Source organism: Maylandia zebra, linkage group LG3, assembly GCF_041146795.1.
Source record: "Maylandia zebra isolate NMK-2024a linkage group LG3, Mzebra_GT3a, whole genome shotgun sequence".
Lineage (NCBI taxonomy): Eukaryota > Metazoa > Chordata > Actinopteri > Cichliformes > Cichlidae > Maylandia > Maylandia zebra.
Genome location: NC_135169.1, coordinates 728652 through 742584, shown reverse-complemented (window position 1 = coordinate 742584; position 13933 = coordinate 728652). Strand labels below are relative to the sequence as shown.

At 41.3% G+C, this 13933-nt stretch overlaps 1 protein-coding gene across 3 annotated transcripts in view; it reads right to left on the bottom strand.

Annotated features, from left to right (window-relative positions):
* The window catches only part of LOC101481352 (kinesin-like protein KIF1C), a 32023-nt gene extending 20048 nt beyond the window's left edge, over positions 1-11975 (bottom strand). For all 3 annotated transcript variants that reach the window (XM_004574884.4, XM_076878249.1, XM_004574885.4), the window contains exon 1: positions 11371-11975. The gene's annotated coding sequence lies outside the window, so the exon portion shown is untranslated. The remainder of the gene's footprint in view (positions 1-11370) is intronic.
* Positions 11976-13933: the final 1958 nt, after the last annotated feature.

Genomic DNA, 13933 nt, shown 5'->3' with positions numbered 1-13933 from the left:
CCTTTAATCTCATAGCACAGAGGTGACGCTTCTCAGATCAAACCCGGAGATACTGAAGCAAAGCTGGCAGCAAGTTCTTCACAGGGACAACAGGACGGCATTAAAGAGCAACAAAAACATCGTTTCACTTTTTCTTCTCTCTCCTTGTGTGAAATATAGCAAACAACAAATCAGTCGTCACTACGACCGCGTTTGTTATTCTTTCTGCTGACACGAATTTTAAACCATGGAAACCCCCACACATTTGTCCCCTTTCATATTTCACAAACTTTAATGCTCGTCAGTTATTAGAAATGCCAGCGATAACATCCACTGACGTCTGTGGCTGATATTTATCTGCTACCTGCACTGGTTAAATGCTCAGAAATGATGTAATCAGTCCTGAATAAGAGAGGAAATATGAAGCGATGAAAATGATTAAAAAAAATATCTAAAAACATATTTAAGAAACTGTTATTTCAAATGGTGGAACCTGCAAACACGTAGGAATGTTTAACACTAAACACAGAGCAGCTCAACATTATGAAAGCTACAGTTGTGTCATTTATTTAAACACACGCGGCAGGAAAACAACTAATAAACCTCAAACAAGCTGCTTTCAGGCTGGACTGTTTTTATTCAGGCTCAGTCTGAAGCCAGTTTTATTTAACTCTGTGATCAGGTTTTACAGGTTTTTCTGTTTGAGTAATGTGATCATTATTAATATGAAACATCACGAGTTTCCTCAAGCATCACAAATCCAGACGCCATTTACAAACGCAGGTCCTCAAATCGTGGTCAGCTCTTCACACACACTGTGACATCATCGCTCTGATCAGCACCGTCAGTCTCGCTGCACATTTCCACACAGCTGCATCAACATCTGCAGCATCTGCAGCACCTCTGCTTCTGACTTTGTATTAATTCTTTAAATACTTTTTAACCCTACATGCAACCCTACATTTAAATGATTTTATGTTATACTTTACGATTTTTCTGTTTTTGCAAACGTTTTTAATGTTTTATGACCTTTTATATAAAGCTTTTTTATTTTCTATTTTTAAATGTATTGAAATTGTAATATTATTATTATTATTATTATCAATATTACAATAAAAATTTTCATTTTAATTTAAAAAATAATATAAGAAATTCTAAGGGATTTCCAATTTTCACAATTAAAAAACTACATTTTTTATATTATCTTTTATTTATAGAAAATTTCCTTTTACTTTGTTACTTTGTTAAAACATCCTTTATTTCCTGTGTAAGACACGTTATTTACATTTTCTTAACATTTCATAGACTGCTCTGACATTTCTTGTGACATTAAATTATTCATTTTCAAGATATTTTTCAATATTTGTAATAATTTTTGGTTTTTCACATACATTTTTTTGCCCTTTTAAATAAACGAGTTCCAGTTTCAATTACAATTTTTAAACAGTAATATCTGGTATTACTTTCCTAATACTTTATTTCATTCTTCATTATTTAAAATTTCCAGTGATAATATTTGTTTGACATTTTTAATGTACATATTTTGTGCCTGTCAACACCATTAATTAATTATTATAATTAATTAACTCATTTAAAGATTATTGTTGATCTCTCGTGGTTTCTCCTTTACCAACAGCTGATCACAGACAGATGTGAACAGATGTGAGTTATTTTAAACTTTAATGACTTAAACTGAACTCCTAATGATTGTAAATGTCCTTTGCTGTAAGGGGACAGTGAATGCAGCATGCACACAGACCAGCAACTACAGTGTGTGTGTGTTTACTCTGCTAACAGACAAGATGGTGGACACAGATACTGGATTGTGTGTGTGTGTGTCTCTAGGTGAGCAAGCAGCCTTCATACCATAGAGCCCGGCAGAAACGCTGACTTCACGCCACAGGCATCCCAGCACACACACACACACACACACACACACACACACACACACACACACACACACACACACACACAGGGAGTGATTCAGAGTGTTGCGGTGGAACAGGCCCGGTTGGTCGAGCTGCTGTTGGACAGACTAACCAGCTGTTTAAACATGCAGGGAAACAAAGAGGTTTCCAGCTTCACGGGAAAAAACATCCAGCCGTGCTCGTTGTTGCAGCTCTCGCCTTTAATCTCACAGCTAAACCAGCTGGATCGTCTGCCAGCCAATCAGCTACCTCTCAGACAGAGACAGAGCGAACTCAGACAGAAATTACACAACACACACAGAGTCACACCACATGAGCAGGAGTCTGGAAACAGAGGCAGCCGCAGTCTTGCAGAGAATCCGTCTCAGGCTCAACATCTGTCTCTCTCTGCACTGAAGCAGCAGCTCAGACTCAAAGACAAGTTTTCACACAAAGGTGGTAAAGAAAGGAGGACGAACGTGAGGCGATCGGATGCCTCTCTGATGGCGTCATGTGACGATAACCATCTCAGCCTGAAACACGAAACTGCATCTGCAGATATAAACACGACCTGGGAAACTTCACCAATAACAAGAGTTCAAGTGACTGACAGGAAAATGGAAAAGTCCCGCGCTCGCTTGTGTTTACCTGCTCACGCTACCTGCGCGCTCCCAGGTAACCTTAGAGAGACTCGGCTTTCTGAACAACAGCAAGAACGTAAGGGAAAGGACGCTCAGCAAGAGAAATCAATAAAAGGAGCAGTCGTCTGTAAACACAGTCAGTAAACTCGCTGTGTGCTGTAGGACGAGTAAGGCCAAAGTCACACAAGCCTGGAGACAGTCAGCAACACACACACACAGCTGGGGCATGCACATTTTCCCCTAGCAACAGGTGGTTACTATGAGGTCAGTGTGAGTGGGACTTGAAGGTGAGTAAAAGTGAGCCTTTGGTGAACAAGTTCAAGACATACAACTTTTTAGTTTAAAAAGTCAAATCTGATCTCAATCTGAACTCCAGAATAATATTTGGATCAGAAGCCTCCAACATAACCTTCACAGGGGTTCAAGAAATCTTCCAGAAGAAAAAAATCAGTTTTTAGTGGGAAACATGCAAAATTTCAGGTCCCTGCTGTCATCAGTTCCCTCACAAAACATCTAAAGAATGACTGTAGGGGTTTTCTTAAACATTTATCAAAAACTTGATAGGTATGGACTCGCAGGAGTGGAGCTCAGGCCAACCAAGAGTGATGGATGCTGGGAGTCACAGTGGTAACAGCAGCAGGAGGCCAGCTCTCCCCCGACGTCACATCTCAGGTAAACCTTGCTGTCAATACACTTTGACCCCTCCAACATCCTGATTCAGACTCTGTAGTCCTTTAAACGAGGACCTGCAAAAACGCATCTCTGTGTTTGTCACAGCTGCAATATCGCTGTGACACCCTGAAACAACAACATGACAGCTCAGCATACAGGAAACAAACTCCTTCCACCGTGCACAGTCTCCTCAGATCACTGAGTGAAGGACAAATGCAAACTTTAGCCAGTAACTAAACACGTCTTCATGTAAAGCAGGACAGAAATGATCCAAAAAACCACTTTAAACAAAGCCGAATGAGGCCTGAACAGCACCTCTATGCAGTGAAGTCAAAATGTAAGGACACAGTTCACTTTATTAATGTGATACTGAAGAAAACTTAAAAACTGACAGATTCTCAGGTGACTTCTGCACATGCAACGAGTGGCTGTTTTCATCTATGCTCGATTAACTTCAGACATTAAACCCTGAGTAAATTGGAAACGTGTGGATTTCTTCACTCTACTGAAGTTTATTCATAAACACTGTTTCCATAAAAAACTTCACAGATTAAAGGACACCGTTCAGTTTTCTGTGGGATCATCCTGCAGAGAAAAACATCTCACGGGTTGATTATTGATCTGCTGTAAAGACATCATCACCATCTGACAGTCATGTGTTCAGACTCCCACAGCTCCGCTCCCATGTGCCGGCCTCTGTGGAGGAATGTGATAATGAATGGTCTTCATACCGCACACACACACGTCCTATGGTAACATATACACACAGAAAGCTAAAGATAGCCATCGGCTGCACTCGACGCCCAGTTTGCACAAAACTTTTTACACTGTTTGATCAGAGCTGGCTTTGCATCCTGGTCACATGACCTGGAACCCCGTGCTGCTTTCAGTGCAGTGGGAGATATTAACAGTGCAGACTCAGCGTGGATAATGAAAGCCTCACACTTACACACAGTCAGACTCATCAAACTCCCCAAGAGCAGGAAAACAAAGTTGCAGTTTCTTTAGTGGCCACTTGAGGCAGTCTCCAAAAAGTGATTCAGTCCCCATAGACTTCCACGTTGCGATTTCCAACTTTACAGAATAAACAATGACCTTTGCACAAGCTGTCCAAGACTCTGAGCTCCGGTATTGTTAGGTGAAATTGCCTCAACACAGCCTGCCTCTCCCTTATGACTGCTGGGAGAGGCTACAATGCTCCCCTGACCCCTGAACTGGATGGATGGATGGATGGATGGATGGATGGATGGATGGATGCTAGTTAACACTAAGTAGCAGCTGTGATCCTGACTGATAACAAAGATGGCTGATGACCACCTTCTCAACCAAATACAATCAGCTCCGACTCCAACAATCCAACATGGTAGCTTTGGCATCTTTCATAACTGTCTATGATTTTAGTTGGTCATGAATACATCAGTTTACAGTCAGTACTAGTCAATGACTTCCATCTTCCATCAGGCCTCAAACACTTTCAAAAAGCTGCACTAAGCTAAAGGGCTTCTATTTACATGGCTTTATTTGTTGGTCCAACATAGGCATAAATCCTGCAGATGAGAGAGAACAGCACTGAGTCCTGATGTTTGAGGAGTTGAATCAAAACAACAGGTCCTTTTACTCTGACATTACAGCTGTGCAACGAATCTAAATATAGAACCACTGGCTTCTAATGACTATAAAAACAAGACGATCCAAAGAAAGCTTTTAATGCTTGCATTCCTTTTTTGCAAACTTTTCTCCTTTGGTCTTATGTTATAAAACCAGCCCTCTCTCTAAAAGCCCCAGACTCACTCCCCGACAGGTTGTGGCAGGTCAGTTTGAGCCGGATTGACAGAAAGATGAAGCTGAAACCAGTTCAGCCATCTGGGAACAGTTTGGTTTCAAAGTTTCTTCCACAGAGCAACATGAGTTTCACTTTAAGTTTAAAATGGAGCAGCGGAGCAGCCCAGCCTGATATGTACACAACAACATTTGTAGTTTAAGACTCCAGCTTTCAACAGCCTCAGACAGAAGAAGACAAAACAGGAAATGGGACAAACCAAATAAAGTCATTAACTAATTGCAGCAAACATCCTGTCCTGTTTGTCAGGTTGCAGTTTGATGTCTGTTCAGAGGAAAAACAAGTCCAAACATCATAACTGAAGCATCATTTTTTTTCTATCCGATCAGACTAAAAGTCATCAACACAAATTAAGCTTCGGCAATCATTAGTTTTCTTTCTTTTCCTCAAACTTTCTCTTCTCCATATGAATAAGGAAACATCTAAATGGTGTTTCAGTGTTCAGTCTTCATAAAAGAGCTTTTCTCTTCTCTGTGGTCCTTATCAGTAATCGGATTACCTGGGAACAGCTGCTGGTTAACAAGTTTAGAGATTTAAGAGAAGAAGCAGGAAACCTGTAAACACAGGTGGGAAGGAGGAGGCTGAACTTTACCGCTTTGCAGTCAGGCTCATGCTTGATCTCCAATCACCTCCACAATCCGCTGCAGCCATATTTGTTTCCATCAGAAACCAGCAGCAGTGACGCTCTGCTGCAAAAATGTTGAATGAGTGCCAGTTTTAGGATGCCATGTGCGTATGATTAATGTCTGCTCAGACAATAATGCTGGCTCAGGCTGGTGGCTGTCAGCTTTGTACTGATTGATGGTGTCACCATGAGTGAGGCGGTATTTCTTAACGCCACATGAATTTGTTTATGCTAGGAAGGTTTAGACTGGTGACGGCTCAAACAGAAGAACTTTACCTGAAGAGAGACTCTCCTTCAGTCTCATGTTGTGCTGCTTTACATAATGTGGATGTTTGGCGGGGCCACCATTGGTCTGCAGGCCTCATATTGAGGACCAGAGTTCTGAAAACACCAGTGATGTTTCAACTCTTGCAACACAACACTCATACATGCATGGAACGACTCTATTTGGCAATCCAGCACGTTTCCTAGAAGACTGCATTAAATAAACTCTGCATGTGCTCATCGTCAGTGCTGCAGCTCATTTCTTTCACTACATTACAAACAGCTGTTTGCACAGACAGCTCCTGCCTCTCCACCAAACACCCTCCCAGTGTTGGTGTAACCTGCAGGATCTGCAGGTTAGGCAGATCCTACTGCTTTTTTTAACCCCTCCTCCGCCCCAGCATCCACCTGCAGTCTCCGGTTTCCCAGTCACTCCTCCCAGTTTCTATGTGTATCGTATATGTGGTGACTAATGAGCTTGACTCTGACTGTGATCTGAAGCTTTCAGGAACCATTTCAACTTTCTGACCGCAAACCGACAAAGAAGAATTATCAAATGTTCCCTGTAAGCATCCTGCTGTTTCCAGGGAACGGTTAACAGTAAGACAACTCAGCGAGGGAACGCTTGGGGTCACAAAAACTTTTTTCAAAAGCTAGTTTAATTTTGCTTTCTTCTTTCTTTGTTAGGAAATACTGAAATGTGCTGTTCTTGGTCTGGGGAAAAAAACCCAAACTTTACTTTATAAATTGTGGAGAAATTGCAGTGAGACTGTTGTTATGGCAGACTCGGTCTGCAGCTTTCAGCTGAAAAGCTGGAGGTGAATAGTTTGGTTACAAAACCTGAATGGAGACGGTGGTTGAGAAGTTAATCAAAAAACATGAAATGATGAAAAGACCTAAACAACATGCTTTTGAGTTTTTAAGATTTGTCTCTTAAAACATACCCATTAACTCGTTAAACTACCAGAGGGCTTTTATTTTGAAATTTCACAGCATTATAGCATCCCAGTAGTGTTTGATGATTGGAGTTTAAAGAGTTGTAAAGAACCACTTCTGTTCAATTGCAATGTCCTGGAGCTTTTATTTTGAAAATAACCTATTTATTTTGAAAATAGTCGCCTGATCAAAACAATGCATCCATCTTTTATATACAGTCTGTGGAGGCCAAAATCATAAACAACATTTTCGGTCACGATTATTTTACACAACTACCCACTAGGGGTGGGGGAAAAAATCGATACTGCGTAGTATCGTGATATTTCGCTTGCTAATAATGTATCTATACAGGGACAGCAGAAATCGATATTTTGTTACAAAAAAAGGTTTTTGTGCTCTGACTTCAGAGCACGTTGATCCTTTTTCTGAGCAAGAATCCTGACATTCCTTCACTGTCCAAATGTGTTTAACTTTTTTTTGGCATCAATAAACATGACGGTTTACTTATTTTAATTTAAGACATGTTTTATTTTAATTAAGTTTAAAACTTTTTTATTTAATGTAAAATTCTATTTTGTTTTAATTTACTTTCAAATTCTTCAGTTGCTGAAGGGGCTGCATAGTTTTCATAAATAGCTATAATTGTACCAGATGGTTGCATTCAGTTAAGTTGGACTAGACTGTAATACAAACCGTTCAGTTTGTCAACAATAAAACTGACTGAAATGAGAGAAAGACGGAGTGTTTGATATTAGATAAATGAATATTGATAAAGTTTACCTTTATGTACAGAATCTGAATATCGCAAAATATTTTTAAAAATTGCAATAATATCGTATCGTGCGTTAAGTATTGTAGGAATATCGTATCGTGGGATGTATGGTGATTCCCACCTCTACTACCCACAGACTTTGGAAAAACTTTTTTTTTTTGGAAAGACAGATTATTTTTAATTAAATTACCTTTAAATATATAAAGTGAGGGAACTCTGAGCTCCATGAACATTTCTGATGAGTTTATGGTCTTAGTCGTTGGTTTGAGCCAAACAGGATGACAGAGGTGTGAAGGAAAGGAGTGAAGATTTAGGGTGGAGGATCTGACAAGTCACCAGTTTCTCCATCAGGTCCTCCCCTCAGTCATCAAACACCAAGACAGCAAAGGATAAAAAGCTCAGATGAAGTCCTCAAAAATCTACATTTGACCTATTAGGTTGAATACATACAACTACATCCATCTTTTATCTACAGTCTATGGTTGAGAAGCACCACCCAGCCTCTGACATGTGTATACTTCCTCTCTCAGACAGTGAGGACCAGCGAAATAGTCCTCATTTCCCTCATCTAAACCACAAACAAAGATAGATATCCACACTCTGACATGACGAGGAGACGGTTTGTTTAAGGTTTTGTGGCGTTACCCAATAACGTCAGAGCAGAATTCAAACAGCATGCAGCTAAAAATACACACACACACACACACACACACACACACACACACACACACACACACACACACACACACACACACACAGAGAGATAGCTCAGATGCCAGCTGAGAAATGCTTTAGCCTCCTGGGCTAACTTTAGCAAGGCCAACATGAGCAGCGGCAGAGGAGAGTCTCAATATGCTGAACTCTGCGGGGCCAGAAGTATGTGGACACACCTGTGCTCATGCTGAGGGCAAAGTTCAGCAGGTAATAGCAGGATTTAAGCCGACTACATCTGTAAACAATGAGCAGATTAACGCTCCCGCTTCTGGGATGAAGTAAGTCCATTCGTCCACATACTTATGGTCACATGAACAGCTATGACATTGATGTAACGGTGAGGAAACAACCTGAGGCTGAGATAAAAGGCAGTTCTTTGAAAGAGCCGGTTTGTTGGCAGTTTAGTAAACACAAGTTTCAAAATAAAAGCTGAGAAATGCACTTGAAAGCACGCAGACAGCCCCGACTGATCACCTGGATCATCTCGGCGCAGGACTGAGCGGCACGGAGAAACTGGAAACACGAGCCTCAGCTGTGATTTCTCAATGCAGAAACATTATATTAGCGGCTGTTTGGAAACTGACTCAGTAACTGACTAATCACAAATGAAAATGAAGGACTGACAAAAGCAGATGAGGGCAACGTTTTTCCCCCTCAGGCTGATGTAGATACAGTAAACAAAAGCCTGACAAATGTTAACATTGTTATTTTGTGTTAATAAAACACGTTAAAACAAAGATGTATTCCCAGAGAAACTGCTTTACACTGTATGATGAACATTAGACAATTTTAATCCGTGTATACAAAGTAAATACCTGAACAGAGTGAGTCACATGAGCTGTATCTTTAGTGACTTGTAGCAAACGACCAGTTCAGGATCTCAGTTCGGAGTTATCAAGCTTTCCTTGTTTCTGAGAAGCGAACGGATGAAATAAGCTATCATCTGTATGTTTGTGTCGATGCACATGCATGCACAGAAGCATTGTGCTAATGTAAATTACCTTAATGTAAACTCACATAATGCAAAATGACCAGTGTAAAGATCTGTTTTTTATTCAGCTTGGTCTAAATGTGTAAATTATTATTATTTTAATATGTTCTAACTAGGGCTGTTCGATATAACGATATATATCGGATGACGATATAAAAACATCTATCGTTTCATTTTACGCTATTGTTTGTTTCGTGGTGTCGCAAAATAAACTGTTCACGGCAATATTTTTTCATTATTTTGATATTTCTGATGGTCACTGTAGTGGCTATATTCATTTCTTAAAGTTCTCTCTTTCTCTTATATTTTATATAACCACACTATGGACGGACAAGCGCCTGTTTTTATGCGTTGTACGTTAGCAACGACGGTAAAACCACCGCGTGTCCGCTTGTTTATTTTCCACATAAACCTTTCACAATAAAGCTCAAGATCCTGTTGAGACTTTTCAAAATAAACTGCATCACGTGAAAGATGCAGACTATTTACGGATGAGAAGCAAAAAAGAGCCACCAGGTGCTAAAAAATAAATCTTAGACTCAAACGTTAGAACAGGCTTTTCCCCGCAGCACGCCGTGTAATAAATACTCACAAAAAAACGGCGGCCGTTACAACTTATGTCTAAAAATGTGTAGTTTCATGCATCTGTTAAAAACTCGACTCCAGGTACGCGACGCCCAGCTGGAAACACTTCACGCAAGTCGAGCTGCCCGAGATTCACAGAATTTACAGAAAATGTTACATTTTTATGATTTATATCGTTATCGGACGATAGAATTCTTATATCGGGATATGAGATTTTGGTCATATCGCACAGCCCTAGTTTTAACACAAATACAAATTACAGATTATGCAGCACTTATTCAACAACAGCTGGTATAAAGCTGTTGTTACATCACTGTGCACAAAGCGACCAATTAGGTGAGTGTAAAAGTGCTGGAATGCATCTGAGGGCTTTTATTGTGAAATGCAGGAACAGGAAGAAACCCGCTTTGCCAATGTTTAGAAAAAGTTGGTGCATATGTTCTAGTGACAGACATCACTTCTGGATCCAGAAACCAGTGGGCGATGTCGCAGTAGCTGTGTCCATCTTTTATATACAGGCTTCCGTTCTGATGAATGAAAATGTGTTTAAAGTAGATTTAGTTTAGTTTTTGTTATAATTTGATGATGTAATGTTTAATATTTTGCATCAATCCCTGCTGACATCACAGACTTTGTCTTCTGATAATCTTTATCTGATTCAGACAAGACAGCTAACCGAGAAAATAATCTGCAGATTAATCAATAATGAAAATGTTCTCTAGCACAGATTGAGCTCCAACTACCATTTAGCAATAAAACTGCAGATTACCTGAGAAAACCAAGAATACCAAAAAACATGACACTGATTATCACAGCCTGACCTTCACAGAGCACTGCTTCAAACGATTATCATTTTCATTATCAGCGGGCAGCTTTAACTCTGAGACACGGTGCCGCTTTCAAGGTGATGCATCTCATTTAGTCTTAACTCCAGCCCCATTATTCACTTTATAATAAAACAAGAGGAAATAAATCAGCAGGTCTTCCTTTTCAGATGCATAAATCCGCAGAGATTTGCATTCTTTACAGGATTGTGCTTGAAACAAATGGAGACATTTGTGCTCAAAATAATGAAAAATACATTTAGAACAACTAAGACATTTAACATGCGGGGCAAGAAACCCCTCACACTTTAAATTATGAATAAAAATGAGTTGAAATGAACTAAATCCACAGGTTGTTTATTTGTATTTACTGTTCTTAAGTTTCTAAACTTTTATTTACTGTAAAGTTGAACTTCTAAACTAACCGAATCTGTTTTCCAAATGAATAAAAACGACAAATGACTGAAAATATGAATACATGAAAAGAAGAATTAACACTTAAATGGATTAATAACACATAAAGGTGGAAAAGTGCAGTAAAAGTACCTCAGTCATAATAACAGCATTAATAACTATGTGTGCTCCGCTCTGATTGGATCCCGTTACCGGAGATGACTCACCTGTACAGGACCGGAGGAAACCGTGAGTCTCGTGGAAGCCACACGATGCCCCGCTCACTCTCTCTCCATGCCCACCTTCAGTCAAATCAAACAAATAAACAAACAAAGGCACGCGGGGCAGCAGCCTCTCTTGGTTCCGGTCCCGGTGCGGGCCTGTCGGTACCGGGACAGCCGGGCAGAGAGGGTGGGGGTGGAGGGATTTGGGTGGGGACGCTGCTGCCTCACAGAAAAGTTCCAGCGTACACTAACCGGAGCTGCTCCCGGGAATAACGGCAGCACCGGCGCCTCGAGCTCAACTTTTCTCCGGGCTGACGTCACCGTCCGGTGAGCCCAGGCTGGGGAAAGTTGAGGCCCGCCGCTCGCTGCTGGGGCGGTGAATCACGGCAGCTCCGGGACAGCCCGTCGCTGGAAAAAGTTGCTAATCCGGTGGTCAGTCCGCCTCCTCGCGCTCCTGTCCGCGTGGAGCGGGCCTCGAGCGGCGAGCCGGGAGTGAGCGGAGAGTTTGAACGGAAAAATGGAGGAAAAGGAGAGAGAAGAGAAGGGGAGAGAGGCGGAGAGGCTGGCCGGTGGCCTGGCCGCGCGGCGGGTGAGTGCGTGTGTGTGCGGGCGCGTCCCCGTGACGGAGCTGGGACGCTCACAGACAGACAGACGGACAGAGGTCTCACTCTGCTCGCACACGTGACTTGTGATACTTTTAGTTACATTGTAGTTGTCCGCGCGGGACTTTGTAACAAAAACGTAACAAAGTGTTACTTTTACCACCACTGATGAAAAAACTAGTAAAAGCGTTCATCATTAAAGATGCTCATAAGCAACATGACAACCGGAACAAGGAGCTACATTAGGGTTGAACACGTCATGCCAGTGTTTCCACGTTGAAATGAAGCTGATCTGAGCTTCTCTATAAATAAGTGCATTACATTTTAAACATGCTTCTCTTTGTGCTCAACTAAAAACCTTTATGTTTAATAAATAACGCACATAATTCAGAATACATACATAATTTAATTAAAAGCTGAAAATCGTCCAGTGCTGCCGTGACAGTGGTGACTTGCTCTGGGATCAGTGGGGAACGTACAGGCATGAGCCGCTAATGAACTCTGAGTCTACAGGATCGCTAACTGAAGGCCTGGTGGAGTGAATCATCTCACTCCGAGACGATCTCTGGCGCCATGTCGTCCCTGATGGTGGAGGAGTTAAAGGAGCAGTCCGTCTGTTTCCCAGACCACAGTCACCCTGAGGGTTGATCAGCTGTTGTAACTGATGCAATCCAAACTGAGTGATTCAATCTAAGATGGACTTCTGAGCAACGCTCCAGAGACTGTAGGAAAACTGCTGTCTTATCATTTTAATCAAGATAGTAAATTCCAGCCACACTTGAACAGAGTCATGTCAAATATTAGTGTTTTGTGGGAAACGTGCAGCATCATGCCTCCGGCAAAGATAAGATCGATGTGATCTTCATTTTTTACAGAAACCATCGCTTTTGATGTCCACTATAATAAAAATTCATAAATTACATTAGATTCAGCAGATGTTGCAGAACTTCATTAAGAATCTGTCAGTTTTCAGGTTCAGAGTATAGTAGTGGGAGCTGTGTGCACATTCATGGGTTTACTGCACACAGGAGCTACTGATAGTTAATTTAGCTATTCTTAACAACTGGAAAAATCTGAAAAATACACGACTGTATTTGTGTTAATGGGCAGAGCGAAATATAAGAAATACATCTCTGTGTAATGCTTAAAACTGAACAGCACCACAGTGTGATTAAAGTAAATTAACTTCTCTGTTTGATGAGTAAACACGTTCTTATCCTGTGTCTTTCTGTATGCGTGTTTAAGGTAAAACATCACAAGTGTGCCTGTGTGTGTTTTATGCTGTTTACACAGTCATGCTGTGGCGACTTGACTTCCTTTAACGGACAAAAAGCACATCCCCATAAGACAGGTTATTCCGTTTCTGGGTGAGGACTTTAGGGTGGGAGTCCCGGGAAAGGTTGGAAGTTGTGTGACGTCCTCTGAAGTGAAAAAAAAACAACCCAAAAAACTACTTTGTGTGTCTATTGTTTCTCTGTCTTTGTGAGGACTGTGGGCAGTCCTCCTTTGGGACCTTTAAAGGACTGCTGGAGGGGTCAGTTCTGGTTTTCAAGGACATGTGACTCTATTATCTCAGGGAGGGTCCTCACAAAGTACGAGCTTGAGTGTGTGTGTGTCTATAAAACAAGAGAAGGTGGAGTCAGGAAACACCTGGAAGTCAGGAAACACACACACACACACACACACACACACACACACACACACACACACACACACACACACACATTACAGAGTTTATGTCAACATGCTGCTGATTGTGGCTGACCTTTGACCTTCTTGTGACTCATAGCATAGTTGAAAGTGGATTGGTCCACATTTTGCCTCCTTCAGGAAGGCCTGGGATTGTCCTGTGATGTCATAAATTTGAGGTGGAGCTCAGAGGTCAAAGGTCAACACTTTGCCGAGTTAAAGGGAAAATCCCCACAGCTGCTGCGCCCTCTGCTGGACACCACTGAACATTACAG